Raw genomic sequence first — 20,798 nt, forward strand, 5'->3', positions numbered from 1 at the left:
CGGCGAGGGGGCTCCCAGAAGCCAGGGGGGCGGGCCGGGGGTGGCGGCTGGGAGCCCGATCGCGGGGGGTGCCTGCACCCCCGGCGAGGGGGCTCCCAGAAGCCAGGGGGGCGGGCCGGGGGTGGCGGCTGGGAGCCCGATCGCGGGGGGTGCCTGCACCCCCGGCGAGGGGGCTCCCAGAAGCCAGGGGGGCGGGCCGGGGGTGGCGGCTGGGAGCCCGATCGCGGGGGGTGCCTGCACCCCCGGCGAGGGGGCTCCCAGAAGCCAGGGGGGCGGGCCGGGGGTGGCGGCTGGGAGCCCGATCGCGGGGGGTGCCTGCACCCCCGGCGAGGGGGCTCCCAGAAGCCAGGGGGGCGGGCCGGGGGTGGCGGCTGGGAGCCCGATCGCGGGGGGTGCCTGCACCCCCGGCGAGGGGGCTCCCAGAAGCCAGGGGGGCGGGCCGGGGGTGGCGGCTGGGAGCCCGATCGCGGGGGGTGCCTGCACCCCCGGCGAGGGGGCTCCCAGAAGCCAGGGGGGCGGGCCGGGGGTGGCGGCTGGGAGCCCGATCGCGGGGGGTGCCTGCACCCCCGGCGAGGGGGCTCCCAGAAGCCAGGGGGGCGGGCCGGGGGTGGCGGCTGGGAGCCCGATCGCGGGGGGTGCCTGCACCCCCGGCGAGGGGGCTCCCAGAAGCCAGGGGGGCGGGCCGGGGGTGGCGGCTGGGAGCCCGATCGCGGGGGGTGCCTGCACCCCCGGCGAGGGGGCTCCCAGAAGCCAGGGGGGCGGGCCGGGGGTGGCGGCTGGGAGCCCGATCGCGGGGGGTGCCTGCACCCCCGGCGAGGGGGCTCCCAGAAGCCAGGGGGGCGGGCCGGGGGTGGCGGCTGGGAGCCCGATCGGGGGGCGTGCCTGCACCCCCGGCGAGGGGGCTCCCAGAAGCCAGGGGGGCGGGCCGGGGGTGGCGGCTGGGAGCCCGATCGCGGGGGGTGCCTGCACCCCCGGCGAGGGGGCTCCCAGAAGCCAGGGGGGCGGGCCGGGGGTGGCGGCTGGGAGCCCGATCGCGGGGGGTGCCTGCACCCCCGGCGAGGGGGCTCCCAGAAGCCAGGGGGGCGGGCCGGGCGTGGCGGCTGGGAGCCCGATCGCGGGGGGTGCCTGCACCCCCGGCGAGGTGGCTCCCAGAAGCCAGGGGGGCGGGCCGGGGGTGGCGGCTGGGAGCCCGATCGGGGGGCGTGCCTGACCCCCCGGCGAGGGGGCTCCCAGAAGCCAGGGGGGCGGGCCGGGGGTGGCGGCTGGGAGCCCGATCGGGGGGCGTGCCTGACCCCCCGGCGAGGGGGCTCCCAGAAGCCAGGGGGGCGGGCCGGGGGTGGCGGCTGGGAGCCCGATCGCGGGGGGTGCCTGACCCCCCGGCGAGGGGGCTCCCAGAAGCCAGGGGGGCGGGCCGGGGGTGGCGGCTGGGAGCCCGATCGGGGGGCGTGCCTGACCCCCCGGCGAGGGGGCTCCCAGAAGCCAGGGGGGCGGGCCGGGGGTGGCGGCTGGGAGCCCGATCGCGGGGGGTGCCTGCACCCCCGGCGAGGTGGCTCCCAGAAGCCAGGGGGGCGGGCCGGGGGTGGCGGCTGGGAGCCCGATCGGGGGGCGTGCCTGACCCCCCGGCGAGGGGGCTCCCAGAAGCCAGGGGGGCGGGCCGGGGGTGGCGGCTGGGAGCCCGATCGGGGGGCGTGCCTGACCCCCCGGCGAGGGGGCTCCCAGAAGCCAGGGGGGCGGGCCGGGGGTGGCGGCTGGGAGCCCGATCGCGGGGGGTGCCTGACCCCCCGGCGAGGGGGCTCCCAGAAGCCAGGGGGGCGGGCCGGGGGTGGCGGCTGGGAGCCCGATCGGGGGGCGTGCCTGACCCCCCGGCGAGGGGGCTCCCAGAAGCCAGGGGGGCGGGCCGGGGGTGGCGGCTGGGAGCCCGATCGCGGGGGGTGCCTGACCCCCCGGCGAGGGGGCTCCCAGATGCCAGGGGGGCGGGCCGGGGGTGGCGGCTGGGAGCCCGATCGGGGGGCGTGCCTGACCCCCCGGCGAGGGGGCTCCCAGAAGCCAGGGGGGCCGGCCTGGGTTGGCGGCTGGGAGCCCGATCGCGGGGGGTGCCTGATCCCCTCGCGATGGGGCTCCCAGAAGTCAGGGGGGCCGTCCGGGGGTGACTCCTGGCAACCTGATCTGGATATTTGGAAGAGTATCACAAGTGGTTGTCCAGTGTCTGTGATACTGAGATTAATATCTGTCTCTCGGCCTTGGAATATTGAGCAGGATGAAACAGGGTGAATGTCCACCCTGTGCCACATTGCGAGTAATATCAGCCTGTCCCCTCCATGGATATTAAGAACAATATCCCAGACTGGGTGTACGCCTCCTGCTGTACAGAGTGCAATATCATCCTCTCCCTCCCAGGATAGTAATTACAATATCACTGGGCGGGAGCACACAGCCTGTGAATTATTATCATCCTCTCCAACTCCGTATACTAGGAACTATATCTCAGAGAAACTGTCCCCTCAGTGCCATATTCGGACAAATAGCAAAGGCTTCTTCCGGGAATATTAGGAGCAATATTACCACGTAGCTATCCATCCATTGCTATAATTGGAGTCATGTGATACTCTACCCCCGTTCATATTAGGATCAGTGTCACGTGCTGAGTGTACACCTACTGCGATATTAAAACTAAAGTCCTGCTTTCCGACCCTGGTTATTAAGAACAGCATCACAAGGAGGTTTACACTTCCTGTGGAATGAGGAATAATAATATGATTATTAATCATCAATGATCGATTTTAATAATTATCAATGATACTAAAAATTCATAAGATACCATTATTAATTATGGATAATGATTTTCAATACATGATTATGCCTGCTTTCAATTAATTATTAATATTAATGCCATCAAATAATATTATTAGTTCCTAATACTAATCATTATTGTATTCCCAGCATCACTGGGTATTGATTTAAGTCACATTAATTGCTAATATCATAATATTATTATTAATAGTGATATTACTAATAATTATGAATACAAATGGTTAACCTTTTAAACCAGTATTCATTTTTACTCTCTTTATTGTGATCATTAATATCAATAATTATTATTAATATTAATATAATTATTAATATTAATGATTAATAGACTTGCTCCTGATGTAAACCCGGGAGAGGACGATGTTAATTTCTATATCACAACGGTGTACACCCCCCGTGACAGAGTTTCCAACTTCTGCTTGGGAGAGGAGGATATGACAATCAGTTTCACTGGAAGTAGAAACAACGGTGGGATACTGTTCTGAATATTCAGGGAGGAAGAGGCTGATGTGACTCCTAATAAAGAGGGGGTTACTCCCTCTGAGGGTGTGCACACTGGGGGTGTACAATCGTCTGAGAAGGGGTTGAAAATTTTCCGATGGGGAGACGATATTACTCAGAATATGAGAAAGAGGCTGGGGGTCCAGAAGGCTCCCAGAAGCCAGGGGGGCGGGCCGGGGGTGGCGGCCGGGAGCCCGATCGCGGGGGGTGCCTGCACCCCCGGCGAGGGGGCTCCCAGAAGCCAGGGGGGCGGGCCGGGGGTGGCGGCTGGGAGCCCGATCGCGGGGGGTGCCTGCACCCCCGGCGAGGGGGCTCCCAGAAGCCAGGGGGGCGGGCCGGGGGTGGCGGCTGGGAGCCCGATCGCGGGGGGTGCCTGCACCCCCGGCGAGGGGGCTCCCAGAAGCCAGGGGGGCGGGCCGGGTGTGGCGGCTGGGAGCCCGATCGCGGGGGGTGCCTGCACCCCCGGCGAGGGGGCTCCCAGAAGCCAGGGGGGCGGGCCGGGGGTGGCGGCTGGGAGCCCGATCGGGGGGCGTGCCTGCACCCCCGGCGAGGGGGCTCCCAGAAGCCAGGGGGGCGGGCCGGGGGTGGCGGCTGGGAGCCCGATCGCGGGGGGTGCCTGCACCCCCGGCGAGGGGGCTCCCAGAAGCCAGGGGGGCGGGCCGGGGGTGGCGGCTGGGAGCCCGATCGCGGGGGGTGCCTGCACCCCCGGCGAGGGGGCTCCCAGAAGCCAGAGGGGCGGGCCGGGCGTGGCGGCTGGGAGCCCGATCGCGGGGGGTGCCTGCACCCCCGGCGAGGTGGCTCCCAGAAGCCAGGGGGGCGGGCCGGGGGTGGCGGCTGGGAGCCCGATCGGGGGGCGTGCCTGACCCCCCGGCGAGGGGGCTCCCAGAAGCCAGGGGGGCGGGCCGGGGGTGGCGGCTGGGAGCCCGATCGGGGGGCGTGCCTGACCCCCCGGCGAGGGGGCTCCCAGAAGCCAGGGGGGCGGGCCGGGGGTGGCGGCTGGGAGCCCGATCGCGGGGGGTGCCTGACCCCCCGGCGAGGGGGCTCCCAGAAGCCAGGGGGGCGGGCCGGGGGTGGCGGCTGGGAGCCCGATCGGGGGGCGTGCCTGACCCCCCGGCGAGGGGGCTCCCAGAAGCCAGGGGGGCGGGCCGGGGGTGGCGGCTGGGAGCCCGATCGCGGGGGGTGCCTGCACCCCCGGCGAGGTGGCTCCCAGAAGCCAGGGGGGCGGGCCGGGGGTGGCGGCTGGGAGCCCGATCGGGGGGCGTGCCTGACCCCCCGGCGAGGGGGCTCCCAGAAGCCAGGGGGGCGGGCCGGGGGTGGCGGCTGGGAGCCCGATCGGGGGGCGTGCCTGACCCCCCGGCGAGGGGGCTCCCAGAAGCCAGGGGGGCGGGCCGGGGGTGGCGGCTGGGAGCCCGATCGCGGGGGGTGCCTGACCCCCCGGCGAGGGGGCTCCCAGAAGCCAGGGGGGCGGGCCGGGGGTGGCGGCTGGGAGCCCGATCGGGGGGCGTGCCTGACCCCCCGGCGAGGGGGCTCCCAGAAGCCAGGGGGGCGGGCCGGGGGTGGCGGCTGGGAGCCCGATCGCGGGGGGTGCCTGACCCCCCGGCGAGGGGGCTCCCAGATGCCAGGGGGGCGGGCCGGGGGTGGCGGCTGGGAGCCCGATCGGGGGGCGTGCCTGACCCCCCGGCGAGGGGGCTCCCAGAAGCCAGGGGGGCCGGCCTGGGTTGGCGGCTGGGAGCCCGATCGCGGGGGGTGCCTGACCCCCTCGCGATGGGGCTCCCAGAAGTCAGGGGGGCCGTCCGGGGGTGACTCCTGGCAACCTGATCTGGATATTTGGAAGAGTATCACAAGTGGTTGTCCAGTGTCTGTGATACTGAGATTAATATCTGTCTCTCGGCCTTGGAATATTGAGCAGGATGAAACAGGGTGAATGTCCACCCTGTGCCACATTGCGAGTAATATCAGCCTGTCCCCTCCATGGATATTAAGAACAATATCCCAGACTGGGTGTACGCCTCCTGCTGTACAGAGTGCAATATCATCCTCTCCCTCCCAGGATAGTAATTACAATATCACTGGGCGGGAGCACACAGCCTGTGAATTATTATCATCCTCTCCAACTCCGTATACTAGGAACTATATCTCAGAGAAACTGTCCCCTCAGTGCCATATTCGGACAAATAGCAAAGGCTTCTTCCGGGAATATTAGGAGCAATATTACCACGTAGCTATCCATCCATTGCTATAATTGGAGTCATGTGATACTCTACCCCCGTTCATATTAGGATCAGTGTCACGTGCTGAGTGTACACCTACTGCGATATTAAAACTAAAGTCCTGCTTTCCGACCCTGGTTATTAAGAACAGCATCACAAGGAGGTTTACACTTCCTGTGGAATGAGGAATAATAATATGATTATTAATCATCAATGATCGATTTTAATAATTATCAATGATACTAAAAATTCATAAGATACCATTATTAATTATGGATAATGATTTTCAATACATGATTATGCCTGCTTTCAATTAATTATTAATATTAATGCCATCAAATAATATTATTAGTTCCTAATACTAATCATTATTGTATTCCCAGCATCACTGGGTATTGATTTAAGTCACATTAATTGCTAATATCATAATATTATTATTAATAGTGATATTACTAATAATTATGAATACAAATGGTTAACCTTTTAAACCAGTATTCATTTTTACTCTCTTTATTGTGATCATTAATATCAATAATTATTATTAATATTAATATAATTATTAATATTAATGATTAATAGACTTGCTCCTGATGTAAACCCGGGAGAGGACGATGTTAATTTCTATATCACAACGGTGTACACCCCCCGTGACAGAGTTTCCAACTTCTGCTTGGGAGAGGAGGATATGACAATCAGTTTCACTGGAAGTAGAAACAACGGTGGGATACTGTTCTGAATATTCAGGGAGGAAGAGGCTGATGTGACTCCTAATAAAGAGGGGGTTACTCCCTCTGAGGGTGTGCACACTGGGGGTGTACAATCGTCTGAGAAGGGGTTGAAAATTTTCCGATGGGGAGACGATATTACTCAGAATATGAGAAAGAGGCTGGGGGTCCAGAAGGCTCCCAGAAGCCAGGGGGGCGGGCCGGGGGTGGCGGCCGGGAGCCCGATCGCGGGGGGTGCCTGCACCCCCGGCGAGGGGGCTCCCAGAAGCCAGGGGGGCGGGCCGGGGGTGGCGGCCGGGAGCCCGATCGCGGGGGGTGCCTGCACCCCCGGCGAGGGGGCCCCCAGAAGCCAGGGGGGCGGGCCGGGGGTGGCGGCCGGGAGCCCGATCGCGGGGGGTGCCTGCACCCCCGGCGAGGGGGCCCCCAGAAGCCAGGGGGGCGGGCCGGGGGTGGCGGCCGGGAGCCCGATCGCGGGGGTGCCTGCACCCCCGGCGAGGGGGCCCCCAGAAGCCAGGGGGGCGGGCCGGGGGTGGCGGCCGGGAGCCCGATCGCGGGGGGTGCCTGCACCCCCGGCGAGGGGGCCCCCAGAAGCCAGGGGGCGGGCCGGGGGTGGCGGCCGGGAGCCCGATCGCGGGGGGTGCCTGCACCCCCGGCGAGGGGGCCCCCAGAAGCCAGGGGGGCGGGCCGGGGGTGGCGGCCGGGAGCCCGATCGCGGGGGGTGCCTGCACCCCCGGCGAGGGGGCCCCCAGAAGCCAGGGGGGCGGGCCGGGGGTGGCGGCCGGGAGCCCGATCGCGGGGGGTGCCTGCACCCCCGGCGAGGGGGCCCCCAGAAGCCAGGGGGGCGGGCCGGGGGTGGCGGCCGGGAGCCCGATCGCGGGGGGTGCCTGCACCCCCGGCGAGGGGGCCCCCAGAAGCCAGGGGGGCGGGCCGGGGGTGGCGGCCGGGAGCCCGATCGCGGGGGGTGCCTGCACCCCCGGCGAGGGGGCCCCCAGAAGCCAGGGGGGCGGGCCGGGGGTGGCGGCCGGGAGCCCGATCGCGGGGGGTGCCTGCACCCCCGGCGAGGGGGCCCCCAGAAGCCAGGGGGGCGGGCCGGGGGTGGCGGCCGGGAGCCCGATCGCGGGGGGTGCCTGCACCCCCGGCGAGGGGGCCCCCAGAAGCCAGGGGGGCGGGCCGGGGGTGGCGGCCGGGAGCCCGATCGCGGGGGGTGCCTGCACCCCCGGCGAGGGGGCCCCCAGAAGCCAGGGGGGCGGGCCGGGGGTGGCGGCCGGGAGCCCGATCGCGGGGGGTGCCTGCACCCCCGGCGAGGGGGCCCCCAGAAGCCAGGGGGGCGGGCCGGGGGTGGCGGCCGGGAGCCCGATCGCGGGGGGTGCCTGCACCCCCGGCGAGGGGGCCCCCAGAAGCCAGGGGGGCGGGCCGGGGGTGGCGGCCGGGAGCCCGATCGCGGGGGGTGCCTGCACCCCCGGCGAGGGGGCCCCCAGAAGCCAGGGGGGCGGGCCGGGGGTGGCGGCCGGGAGCCCGATCGCGGGGGGTGCCTGCACCCCCGGCGAGGGGGCCCCCAGAAGCCAGGGGGGCGGGCCGGGGGTGGCGGCCGGGAGCCCGATCGCGGGGGGTGCCTGCACCCCCGGCGAGGGGGCCCCCAGAAGCCAGGGGGGCGGGCCGGGGGTGGCGGCCGGGAGCCCGATCGCGGGGGGTGCCTGCACCCCCGGCGAGGGGGCCCCCAGAAGCCAGGGGGGCGGGCCGGGGGTGGCGGCCGGGAGCCCGATCGCGGGGGGTGCCTGCACCCCCGGCGAGGGGGCCCCCAGAAGCCAGGGGGGCGGGCCGGGGGTGGCGGCCGGGAGCCCGATCGCGGGGGGTGCCTGCACCCCCGGCGAGGGGGCCCCCAGAAGCCAGGGGGGCGGGCCGGGGGTGGCGGCCGGGAGCCCGATCGCGGGGGGTGCCTGCACCCCCGGCGAGGGGGCCCCCAGAAGCCAGGGGGGCGGGCCGGGGGTGGCGGCCGGGAGCCCGATCGCGGGGGGTGCCTGCACCCCCGGCGAGGGGGCCCCCAGAAGCCAGGGGGGCGGGCCGGGGGTGGCGGCCGGGAGCCCGATCGCGGGGGGTGCCTGCACCCCCGGCGAGGGGGCCCCCAGAAGCCAGGGGGGCGGGCCGGGGGTGGCGGCCGGGAGCCCGATCGCGGGGGGTGCCTGCACCCCCGGCGAGGGGGCCCCCAGAAGCCAGGGGGGCGGGCCGGGGGTGGCGGCCGGGAGCCCGATCGCGGGGGGTGCCTGCACCCCCGGCGAGGGGGCCCCCAGAAGCCAGGGGGGCGGGCCGGGGGTGGCGGCCGGGAGCCCGATCGCGGGGGGCGCCTGCACCCCCGGCGAGGGGGCCCCCAGAAGCCAGGGGGGCGGGCCGGGGGTGGCGGCCGGGAGCCCGATCGCGGGGGGCGCCTGCACCCCCGGCGAGGGGGCCCCCAGAAGCCAGGGGGGCGGGCCGGGGGTGGCGGCCGGGAGCCCGATCGCGGGGGGCGCCTGCACCCCCGGCGAGGGGGCCCCCAGAAGCCAGGGGGGCGGGCCGGGGGTGGCGGCCGGGAGCCCGATCGCGGGGGGCGCCTGCACCCCCGGCGAGGGGGCCCCCAGAAGCCAGGGGGGCGGGCCGGGGGTGGCGGCCGGGAGCCCGATCGCGGGGGGCGCCTGCACCCCCGGCGAGGGGGCCCCCAGAAGCCAGGGGGGCGGGCCGGGGGTGGCGGCCGGGAGCCCGATCGCGGGGGGCGCCTGCACCCCCGGCGAGGGGGCCCCCAGAAGCCAGGGGGGCGGGCCGGGGGTGGCGGCCGGGAGCCCGATCGCGGGGGGCGCCTGCACCCCCGGCGAGGGGGCCCCCAGAAGCCAGGGGGGCGGGCCGGGGGTGGCGGCCGGGAGCCCGATCGCGGGGGGCGCCTGCACCCCCGGCGAGGGGGCCCCCAGAAGCCAGGGGGGCGGGCCGGGGGTGGCGGCCGGGAGCCCGATCGCGGGGGGCGCCTGCACCCCCGGCGAGGGGGCCCCCAGAAGCCAGGGGGGCGGGCCGGGGGTGGCGGCCGGGAGCCCGATCGCGGGGGGCGCCTGCACCCCCGGCGAGGGGGCTCCCAGAAGCCAGGGGGGCGGGCCGGGGGTGGCGGCCGGGAGCCCGATCGCGGGGGGCGCCTGCACCCCCGGCGAGGGGGCTCCCAGAAGCCAGGGGGGCGGGCCGGGGGTGGCGGCCGGGAGCCCGATCGCGGGGGGCGCCTGCACCCCCGGCGAGGGGGCTCCCAGAAGCCAGGGGGGCGGGCCGGGGGTGGCGGCTGGGAGCCCGATCGCGGGGGGCGCCTGCACCCCCGGCGAGGGGGCTCCCAGAAGCCAGGGGGGCGGGCCGGGGGTGGCGGCTGGGAGCCCGATCGCGGGGGGCGCCTGCACCCCCGGCGAGGGGGCTCCCAGAAGCCAGGGGGGCGGGCCGGGGGTGGCGGCTGGGAGCCCGATCGCGGGGGGCGCCTGCACCCCCGGCGAGGGGGCTCCCAGAAGCCAGGGGGGCGGGCCGGGGGTGGCGGCTGGGAGCCCGATCGCGGGGGGCGCCTGCACCCCCGGCGAGGGGGCTCCCAGAAGCCAGGGGGGCGGGCCGGGGGTGGCGGCTGGGAGCCCGATCGCGGGGGGTGCCTGCACCCCCGGCGAGGGGGCTCCCAGAAGCCAGGGGGGCGGGCCGGGGGTGGCGGCTGGGAGCCCGATCGCGGGGGGTGCCTGCACCCCCGGCGAGGGGGCTCCCAGAAGCCAGGGGGGCGGGCCGGGGGTGGCGGCTGGGAGCCCGATCGCGGGGGGTGCCTGCACCCCCGGCGAGGGGGCTCCCAGAAGCCAGGGGGGCGGGCCGGGGGTGGCGGCTGGGAGCCCGATCGCGGGGGGTGCCTGCACCCCCGGCGAGGGGGCTCCCAGAAGCCAGGGGGGCGGGCCGGGGGTGGCGGCTGGGAGCCCGATCGCGGGGGGTGCCTGCACCCCCGGCGAGGGGGCTCCCAGAAGCCAGGGGGGCGGGCCGGGGGTGGCGGCTGGGAGCCCGATCGCGGGGGGTGCCTGCACCCCCGGCGAGGGGGCTCCCAGAAGCCAGGGGGGCGGGCCGGGGGTGGCGGCTGGGAGCCCGATCGCGGGGGGTGCCTGCACCCCCGGCGAGGGGGCTCCCAGAAGCCAGGGGGGCGGGCCGGGGGTGGCGGCTGGGAGCCCGATCGCGGGGGGTGCCTGCACCCCCGGCGAGGGGGCTCCCAGAAGCCAGGGGGGCGGGCCGGGGGTGGCGGCTGGGAGCCCGATCGCGGGGGGTGCCTGCACCCCCGGCGAGGGGGCTCCCAGAAGCCAGGGGGGCGGGCCGGGGGTGGCGGCTGGGAGCCCGATCGCGGGGGGTGCCTGCACCCCCGGCGAGGGGGCTCCCAGAAGCCAGGGGGGCGGGCCGGGGGTGGCGGCTGGGAGCCCGATCGCGGGGGGTGCCTGCACCCCCGGCGAGGGGGCTCCCAGAAGCCAGGGGGGCGGGCCGGGGGTGGCGGCTGGGAGCCCGATCGCGGGGCGTGCCTGACCCCCCGGCGAGGGGGCTCCCAGATGCCAGGGGGGCGGGCCGGGGGTGGCGGCTGGGAGCCCGATCGGGGGGCGTGCCTGACCCCCCGGCGAGGGGGCTCCCAGAAGCCAGGGGGGCCGGCCTGGGTTGGCGGCTGGGAGCCCGATCGCGGGGGGTGCCTGACCCCCTCGCGATGGGGCTCCCAGAAGTCAGGGGGGCCGTCCGGGGGTGACTCCTGGCAACCTGATCTGGATATTTGGAAGAGTATCACAAGTGGTTGTCCAGTGTCTGTGATACTGAGATTAATATCTGTCTCTCGGCCTTGGAATATTGAGCAGGATGAAACAGGGTGAATGTCCACCCTGTGCCACATTGCGAGTAATATCAGCCTGTCCCCTCCATGGATATTAAGAACAATATCCCAGACTGGGTGTACGCCTCCTGCTGTACAGAGTGCAATATCATCCTCTCCCTCCCAGGATAGTAATTACAATATCACTGGGCGGGAGCACACAGCCTGTGAATTATTATCATCCTCTCCAACTCCGTATACTAGGAACTATATCTCAGAGAAACTGTCCCCTCAGTGCCATATTCGGACAAATAGCAAAGGCTTCTTCCGGGAATATTAGGAGCAATATTACCACGTAGCTATCCATCCATTGCTATAATTGGAGTCATGTGATACTCTACCCCCGTTCATATTAGGATCAGTGTCACGTGCTGAGTGTACACCTACTGCGATATTAAAACTAAAGTCCTGCTTTCCGACCCTGGTTATTAAGAACAGCATCACAAGGAGGTTTACACTTCCTGTGGAATGAGGAATAATAATATGATTATTAATCATCAATGATCGATTTTAATAATTATCAATGATACTAAAAATTCATAAGATACCATTATTAATTATGGATAATGATTTTCAATACATGATTATGCCTGCTTTCAATTAATTATTAATATTAATGCCATCAAATAATATTATTAGTTCCTAATACTAATCATTATTGTATTCCCAGCATCACTGGGTATTGATTTAAGTCACATTAATTGCTAATATCATAATATTATTATTAATAGTGATATTACTAATAATTATGAATACAAATGGTTAACCTTTTAAACCAGTATTCATTTTTACTCTCTTTATTGTGATCATTAATATCAATAATTATTATTAATATTAATATAATTATTAATATTAATGATTAATAGACTTGCTCCTGATGTAAACCCGGGAGAGGACGATGTTAATTTCTATATCACAACGGTGTACACCCCCCGTGACAGAGTTTCCAACTTCTGCTTGGGAGAGGAGGATATGACAATCAGTTTCACTGGAAGTAGAAACAACGGTGGGATACTGTTCTGAATATTCAGGGAGGAAGAGGCTGATGTGACTCCTAATAAAGAGGGGGTTACTCCCTCTGAGGGTGTGCACACTGGGGGTGTACAATCGTCTGAGAAGGGGTTGAAAATTTTCCGATGGGGAGACGATATTACTCAGAATATGAGAAAGAGGCTGGGGGTCCAGAAGGCTCCCAGAAGCCAGGGGGGCGGGCCGGGGGTGGCGGCTGGGAGCCCGATCGCGGGGGGTGCCTGCACCCCCGGCGAGGGGGCTCCCAGAAGCCAGGGGGGCGGGCCGGGGGTGGCGGCTGGGAGCCCGATCGCGGGGGGTGCCTGCACCCCCGGCGAGGGGGCTCCCAGAAGCCAGGGGGGCGGGCCGGGGGTGGCGGCTGGGAGCCCGATCGCGGGGGGTGCCTGCACCCCCGGCGAGGGGGCTCCCAGAAGCCAGGGGGGCGGGCCGGGGGTGGCGGCTGGGAGCCCGATCGCGGGGGGTGCCTGCACCCCCGGCGAGGGGGCTCCCAGAAGCCAGGGGGGCGGGCCGGGGGTGGCGGCTGGGAGCCCGATCGCGGGGGGTGCCTGCACCCCCGGCGAGGGGGCTCCCAGAAGCCAGGGGGGCGGGCCGGGGGTGGCGGCTGGGAGCCCGATCGCGGGGGGTGCCTGCACCCCCGGCGAGGGGGCTCCCAGAAGCCAGGGGGGCGGGCCGGGGGTGGCGGCTGGGAGCCCGATCGCGGGGGGTGCCTGCACCCCCGGCGAGGGGGCTCCCAGAAGCCAGGGGGGCGGGCCGGGGGTGGCGGCTGGGAGCCCGATCGCGGGGGGTGCCTGCACCCCCGGCGAGGGGGCTCCCAGAAGCCAGGGGGGCGGGCCGGGGGTGGCGGCTGGGAGCCCGATCGCGGGGGGTGCCTGCACCCCCGGCGAGGGGGCTCCCAGAAGCCAGGGGGGCGGGCCGGGGGTGGCGGCTGGGAGCCCGATCGCGGGGGGTGCCTGCACCCCCGGCGAGGGGGCTCCCAGAAGCCAGGGGGGCGGGCCGGGGGTGGCGGCTGGGAGCCCGATCGCGGGGGGTGCCTGCACCCCCGGCGAGGGGGCTCCCAGAAGCCAGGGGGGCGGGCCGGGGGTGGCGGCTGGGAGCCCGATCGCGGGGGGTGCCTGCACCCCCGGCGAGGGGGCTCCCAGAAGCCAGGGGGGCGGGCCGGGGGTGGCGGCTGGGAGCCCGATCGCGGGGGGTGCCTGCACCCCCGGCGAGGGGGCTCCCAGAAGCCAGGGGGGCGGGCCGGGGGTGGCGGCTGGGAGCCCGATCGCGGGGGGTGCCTGCACCCCCGGCGAGGGGGCTCCCAGAAGCCAGGGGGGCGGGCCGGGGGTGGCGGCTGGGAGCCCGATCGCGGGGGGTGCCTGCACCCCCGGCGAGGGGGCTCCCAGAAGCCAGGGGGGCGGGCCGGGGGTGGCGGCTGGGAGCCCGATCGCGGGGGGTGCCTGCACCCCCGGCGAGGGGGCTCCCAGAAGCCAGGGGGGCGGGCCGGGGGTGGCGGCTGGGAGCCCGATCGGGGGGCGTGCCTGACCCCCCGGCGAGGGGGCTCCCAGAAGCCAGGGGGGCGGGCCGGGGGTGGCGGCTGGGAGCCCGATCGCGGGGGGTGCCTGCACCCCCGGCGAGGGGGCTCCCAGAAGCCAGGGGGGCGGGCCGGGGGTGGCGGCTGGGAGCCCGATCGCGGGGGGTGCCTGCACCCCCGGCGAGGGGGCTCCCAGAAGCCAGGGGGGCGGGCCGGGGGTGGCGGCTGGGAGCCCGATCGCGGGGGGTGCCTGCACCCCCGGCGAGGGGGCTCCCAGAAGCCAGGGGGGCGGGCCGGGGGTGGCGGCTGGGAGCCCGATCGCGGGGGGTGCCTGCACCCCCGGCGAGGGGGCTCCCAGAAGCCAGGGGGGCGGGCCGGGGGTGGCGGCTGGGAGCCCGATCGCGGGGGGTGCCTGCACCCCCGGCGAGGGGGCTCCCAGAAGCCAGGGGGGCGGGCCGGGGGTGGCGGCTGGGAGCCCGATCGCGGGGGGTGCCTGCACCCCCGGCGAGGGGGCTCCCAGAAGCCAGGGGGGCGGGCCGGGGGTGGCGGCTGGGAGCCCGATCGCGGGGGGTGCCTGCACCCCCGGCGAGGGGGCTCCCAGAAGCCAGGGGGGCGGGCCGGGGGTGGCGGCTGGGAGCCCGATCGCGGGGGGTGCCTGCACCCCCGGCGAGGGGGCTCCCAGAAGCCAGGGGGGCGGGCCGGGGGTGGCGGCTGGGAGCCCGATCGCGGGGGGTGCCTGCACCCCCGGCGAGGGGGCTCCCAGAAGCCAGGGGGGCGGGCCGGGGGTGGCGGCTGGGAGCCCGATCGCGGGGCGTGCCTGACCCCCCGGCGAGGGGGCTCCCAGATGCCAGGGGGGCGGGCCGGGGGTGGCGGCTGGGAGCCCGATCGGGGGGCGTGCCTGACCCCCCGGCGAGGGGGCTCCCAGAAGCCAGGGGGGCCGGCCTGGGTTGGCGGCTGGGAGCCCGATCGCGGGGGGTGCCTGACCCCCTCGCGATGGGGCTCCCAGAAGTCAGGGGGGCCGTCCGGGGGTGACTCCTGGCAACCTGATCTGGATATTTGGAAGAGTATCACAAGTGGTTGTCCAGTGTCTGTGATACTGAGATTAATATCTGTCTCTCGGCCTTGGAATATTGAGCAGGATGAAACAGGGTGAATGTCCACCCTGTGCCACATTGCGAGTAATATCAGCCTGTCCCCTCCATGGATATTAAGAACAATATCCCAGACTGGGTGTACGCCTCCTGCTGTACAGAGTGCAATATCATCCTCTCCCTCCCAGGATAGTAATTACAATATCACTGGGCGGGAGCACACAGCCTGTGAATTATTATCATCCTCTCCAACTCCGTATACTAGGAACTATATCTCAGAGAAACTGTCCCCTCAGTGCCATATTCGGACAAATAGCAAAGGCTTCTTCCGGGAATATTAGGAGCAATATTACCACGTAGCTATCCATCCATTGCTATAATTGGAGTCATGTGATACTCTACCCCCGTTCATATTAGGATCAGTGTCACGTGCTGAGTGTACACCTACTGCGATATTAAAACTAAAGTCCTGCTTTCCGACCCTGGTTATTAAGAACAGCATCACAAGGAGGTTTACACTTCCTGTGGAATGAGGAATAATAATATGATTATTAATCATCAATGATCGATTTTAATAATTATCAATGATACTAAAAATTCATAAGATACCATTATTAATTATGGATAATGATTTTCAATACATGATTATGCCTGCTTTCAATTAATTATTAATATTAATGCCATCAAATAATATTATTAGTTCCTAATACTAATCATTATTGTATTCCCAGCATCACTGGGTATTGATTTAAGTCACATTAATTGCTAATATCATAATATTATTATTAATAGTGATATTACTAATAATTATGAATACAAATGGTTAACCTTTTAAACCAGTATTCATTTTTACTCTCTTTATTGTGATCATTAATATCAATAATTATTATTAATATTAATATAATTATTAATATTAATGATTAATAGACTTGCTCCTGATGTAAACCCGGGAGAGGACGATGTTAATTTCTATATCACAACGGTGTACACCCCCCGTGACAGAGTTTCCAACTTCTGCTTGGGAGAGGAGGATATGACAATCAGTTTCACTGGAAGTAGAAACAACGGTGGGATACTGTTCTGAATATTCAGGGAGGAAGAGGCTGATGTGACTCCTAATAAAGAGGGGGTTACTCCCTCTGAGGGTGTGCACACTGGGGGTGTACAATCGTCTGAGAAGGGGTTGAAAATTTTCCGATGGGGAGACGATATTACTCAGAATATGAGAAAGAGGCTGGGGGTCCAGAAGGCTCCCAGAAGCCAGGGGGGCGGGCCGGGGGTGGCGGCTGGGAGCCCGATCGCGGGGGGTGCCTGCACCCCCGGCGAGGGGGCTCCCAGAAGCCAGGGGGGCGGGCCGGGGGTGGCGGCTGGGAGCCCGATCGCGGGGGGTGCCTGCACCCCCGGCGAGGGGGCTCCCAGAAGCCAGGGGGGCGGGCCGGGGGTGGCGGCTGGGAGCCCGATCGCGGGGGGTGCCTGCACCCCCGGCGAGGGGGCTCCCAGAAGCCAGGGGGGCGGGCCGGGGGTGGCGGCTGGGAGCCCGATCGCGGGGGGTGCCTGCACCCCCGGCGAGGGGGCTCCCAGAAGCCAGGGGGGCGGGCCGGGGGTGGCGGCTGGGAGCCCGATCGCGGGGGGTGCCTGCACCCCCGGCGAGGGGGCTCCCAGAAGCCAGGGGGGCGGGCCGGGGGTGGCGGCTGGGAGCCCGATCGCGGGGGGTGCCTGCACCCCCGGCGAGGGGGCTCCCAGAAGCCAGGGGGGCGGGCCGGGGGTGGCGGCTGGGAGCCCGATCGCGGGGGGTGCCTGCACCCCCGGCGAGGGGGCTCCCAGAAGCCAGGGGGGCGGGCCGGGGGTGGCGGCTGGGAGCCCGATCGCGGGGGGTGCCTGCACCCCCGGCGAGGGGGCTCCCAGAAGCCAGGGGGGCGGGCCGGGGGTGGCGGCTGGGAGCCCGATCGCGGGGGGTGCCTGCACCCCCGGCGAGGGGGCTCCCAGAAGCCAGGGGGGCGGGCCGGGGGTGGCGGCTGGGAGCCCGATCGCGGGGGGTGCCTGCACCCCCGGCGAGGGGGCTCCCAGAAGCCAGGGGGGCGGGCCGGGGGTGGCGGCTGGGAGCCCGATCGCGGGGGGTGCCTGCACCCCCGGCGAGGGGGCTCCCAGAAGCCAGGGGGGCGGGCCGGGGGTGGCGGCTGGGAGCCCGATCGCGGGGGGTGCCTGCACCCCCGGCGAGGGGGCTCCCAGAAGCCAGGGGGGCGGGCCGGGGGTGGCGGCTGGGAGCCCGATCGCGGGGGGTGCCTGCACCCCCGGCGAGGGGGCTCCCAGAAGCCAGGGGGGCGGGCCGGGGGTGGCGGCTGGGAGCCCGATCGCGGGGGGTGCCTGCACCCCCGGCGAGGGGGCTCCCAGAAGCCAGGGGGGCGGGCCGGGGGTGGCGGCTGGGAGCCCGATCGCGGGGGGTGCCTGCACCCCCGGCGAGGGGGCTCCCAGAAGCCAGGGGGGCGGGCCGGGGGTGGCGGCTGGGAGCCCGATCGCGGGGGGTGCCTGCACCCCCGGCGAGGGGGCTCCCAGAAGCCAGGGGGGCGGGCCGGGGGTGGCGGCTGGGAGCCCGATCGCGGGGGGTGCCTGCACCCCCGGCGAGGGGGCTCCCAGAAGCCAGGGGGGCGGGCCGGGGGTGGCGGCTGGGAGCCCGATCGGGGGGCGTGCCTGACCCCCCGGCGAGGGGGCTCCCAGAAGCCAGGGGGGCGGGCCGGGGGTGGCGGCTGGGAGCCCGATCGCGGGGCGTGCCTGACCCCCCGGCGAGGGGGCTCCCAGAAGCCAGGGGGGCGGGCCGGGGGTGGCGGCTGGGAGCCCGTTCGCGGGGGGGTGCCTGACCCCCCGGCGAGGGGGCTCCCAGATGCCAGGGGGGCCGGACTGGGTTGGCGGCTGGGAGCCCGATCGCGGGGGGTGCCTGACCCCCTCGCGATGGGGCTCCCAGAAGTCAGGGGGGCCGTCCGGGGGTGACTCCTGGCAACCTGATCTGGATATTTGGAAGAGTATCACAAGTGGTTGTCCAGTGTCTGTGATACTGAGATTAATATCTGTCTCTCGGCCTTGGAATATTGAGCAGGATGAAACAGGGTGAATGTCCACCCTGTGCCACATTGCGAGTAATATCAGCCTGTCCCCTCCATGGATATTAAGAACAATATCCCAGACTGGGTGTACGCCTCCTGCTGTACAGAGTGCAATATCATCCTCTCCCTCCCAGGATAGTAATTACAATATCACTGGGCGGGAGCACACAGCCTGTGAATTATTATCATCCTCTCCAACTCCGTATACTAGGAACTATATCTCAGAGAAACTGTCCCCTCAGTGCCATATTCGGACAAATAGCAAAGGCTTCTTCCGGGAATATTAGGAGCAATATTACCACGTAGCTATCCATCCATTGCTATAATTGGAGTCATGTGATACTCTACCCCCGTTCATATTAGGATCAGTGTCACGTGCTGAGTGTACACCTACTGCGATATTAAAACTAAAGTCCTGCTTTCCGACCCTGGTTATTAAGAACAGCATCACAAGGAGGTTTACACTTCCTGTGGAATGAGGAATAATAATATGATTATTAATCATCAATGATCGATTTTAATAATTATCAATGATACTAAAAATTCATAAGATACCATTATTAATTATGGATAATGATTTTCAATACATGATTATGCCTGCTTTCAATTAATTATTAATATTAATGCCATCAAATAATATTATTAGTTCCTAATACTAATCATTATTGTATTCCCAGCATCACTGGGTATTGATTTAAGTCACATTAATTGCTAATATCATAATATTATTATTAATAGTGATATTACTAATAATTATGAATACAAATGGTTAACCTTTTAAACCAGTATTCATTTTTACTCTCTTTATTGTGATCATTAATATCAATAATTATTATTAATATTAATATAATTATTAATATTAATGATTAATAGACTTGCTCCTGATGTAAACCCGGGAGAGGACGATGTTAATTTCTATATCACAACGGTGTACACCCCCCGTGACAGAGTTTCCAACTTCTGCTTGGGAGAGGAGGATATGACAATCAGTTTCACTGGAAGTAGAAACAACGGTGGGATACTGTTCTGAATATTCAGGGAGGAAGAGGCTGATGTGACTCCTAATAAAGAGGGGGTTACTCCCTCTGAGGGTGTGCACACTGGGGGTGTACAATCGTCTGAGAAGGGGTTGAAAATTTTCCGATGGGGAGACGATATTACTCAGAATATGAGAAAGAGGCTGGGGGTCCAGAAGGCTCCCAGAAGCCAGGGGGCGGGCCGGGGGTGGCGGCTGGGAGCCCGATCGCGGGGGGTGCCTGCACCCCCGGCGAGGGGGCTCCCAGAAGCCAGGGGGGCGGGCCGGGGGTGGCGGCTGGGAGCCCGATCGCGGGGGGTGCCTGCACCCCCGGCGAGGGGGCTCCCAGAAGCCAGGGGGGCGGGCCGGGGGTGGCGGCTGGGAGCCCGATCGCGGGGGGTGCCTGCACCCCCGGCGAGGGGGCTCCCAGAAGCCAGGGGGGCGGGCCGGGGGTGGCGGCTGGGAGCCCGATCGCGGGGGGTGCCTGCACCCCCGGCGAGGGGGCTCCCAGAAGCCAGGGGGGCGGGCCGGGGGTGGCGGCTGGGAGCCCGATCGCGGGGGGTGCCTGACCCCCCGGCGATGGGGCTCCCAGATGCCAGGGGGGCGGGCCGGGGGTGGCGGCTGGGAGCCCGATCGGGGGGCGTGCCTGACCCCCCGGCGATGTGGCTCCCAGAAGCCAGGGGGGCCGGCCTGGGTTGGCGGCTGGGAGCCCGATCGCGGGGGGTGCCTGACCCCCTCGCGATGGGGCTCCCAGAAGTCAGGGGGGCCGTCCGGGGGTGACTCCTGGCAACCTGATCTGGATATTTGGAAGAGTATCACAAGTGGTTGTCCAGTGTCTGTGATACTGAGATTAATATCTGTCTCTCGGCCTTGGAATATTGAGCAGGATGAAACAGGGTGAATGTCCACCCTGTGCCACATTGCGAGTAATATCAGCCTGTCCCCTCCATGGATATTAAGAACAATATCCCAGACTGGGTGTACGCCTCCTGCTGTACAGAGTGCAATATCATCCTCTCCCTCCCAGGATAGTAATTACAATATCACTGGGCGGGAGCACACAGCCTGTGAATTATTATCATCCTCTCCAACTCCGTATACTAGGAACTATATCTCAGAGAAACTGTCCCCTCAGTGCCATATTCGGACAAATAGCAAAGGCTTCTTCCGGGAATATTAGGAGCAATATTACCACGTAGCTATCCATCCATTGCTATAATTGGAGTCATGTGATACTCTACCCCCGTTCATATTAGGATCAGTGTCACGTGCTGAGTGTACACCTACTGCGATATTAAAACTAAAGTCCTGCTTTCCGACCCTGGTTATTAAGAACAGCATCACAAGGAGGTTTACACTTCCTGTGGAATGAGGAATAATAATATGATTATTAATCATCAATGATCGATTTTAATAATTATCAATGATACTAAAAATTCATAAGATACCATTATTAATTATGGATAATGATTTTCAATACATGATTATGCCTGCTTTCAATTAATTATTAATATTAATGCCATCAAATAATATTATTAGTTCCTAATACTAATCATTATTGTATTCCCAGCATCACCGGGTATTGATTTAAGTCACATTAATTGCTAATATCATAATATTATTATTAATAGTGATATTACTAATAATTATGAATACAAATGGTTAACCTTTTAAACCAGTATTCATTTTTACTCTCTTTATTGTGATCATTAATATCAATAATTATTATTAATATTAATATAATTATTAATATTAATGATTAATAGACTTGCTCCTGATGTAAACCCGGGAGAGGACGATGTTAATTTCTATATCACAACGGTGTACACCCCCCGTGACAGAGTTTCCAACTTCTGCTTGGGAGAGGAGGATATGACAATCAGTTTCACTGGAAGTAGAAACAACGGTGGGATACTGTTCTGAATATTCAGGGAGGAAGAGGCTGAT

The sequence above is a fragment of the Macaca mulatta genome, chromosome 13 (genome assembly GCF_049350105.2).
Source record: "Macaca mulatta isolate MMU2019108-1 chromosome 13, T2T-MMU8v2.0, whole genome shotgun sequence".
NCBI lineage: Eukaryota > Metazoa > Chordata > Mammalia > Primates > Cercopithecidae > Macaca > Macaca mulatta.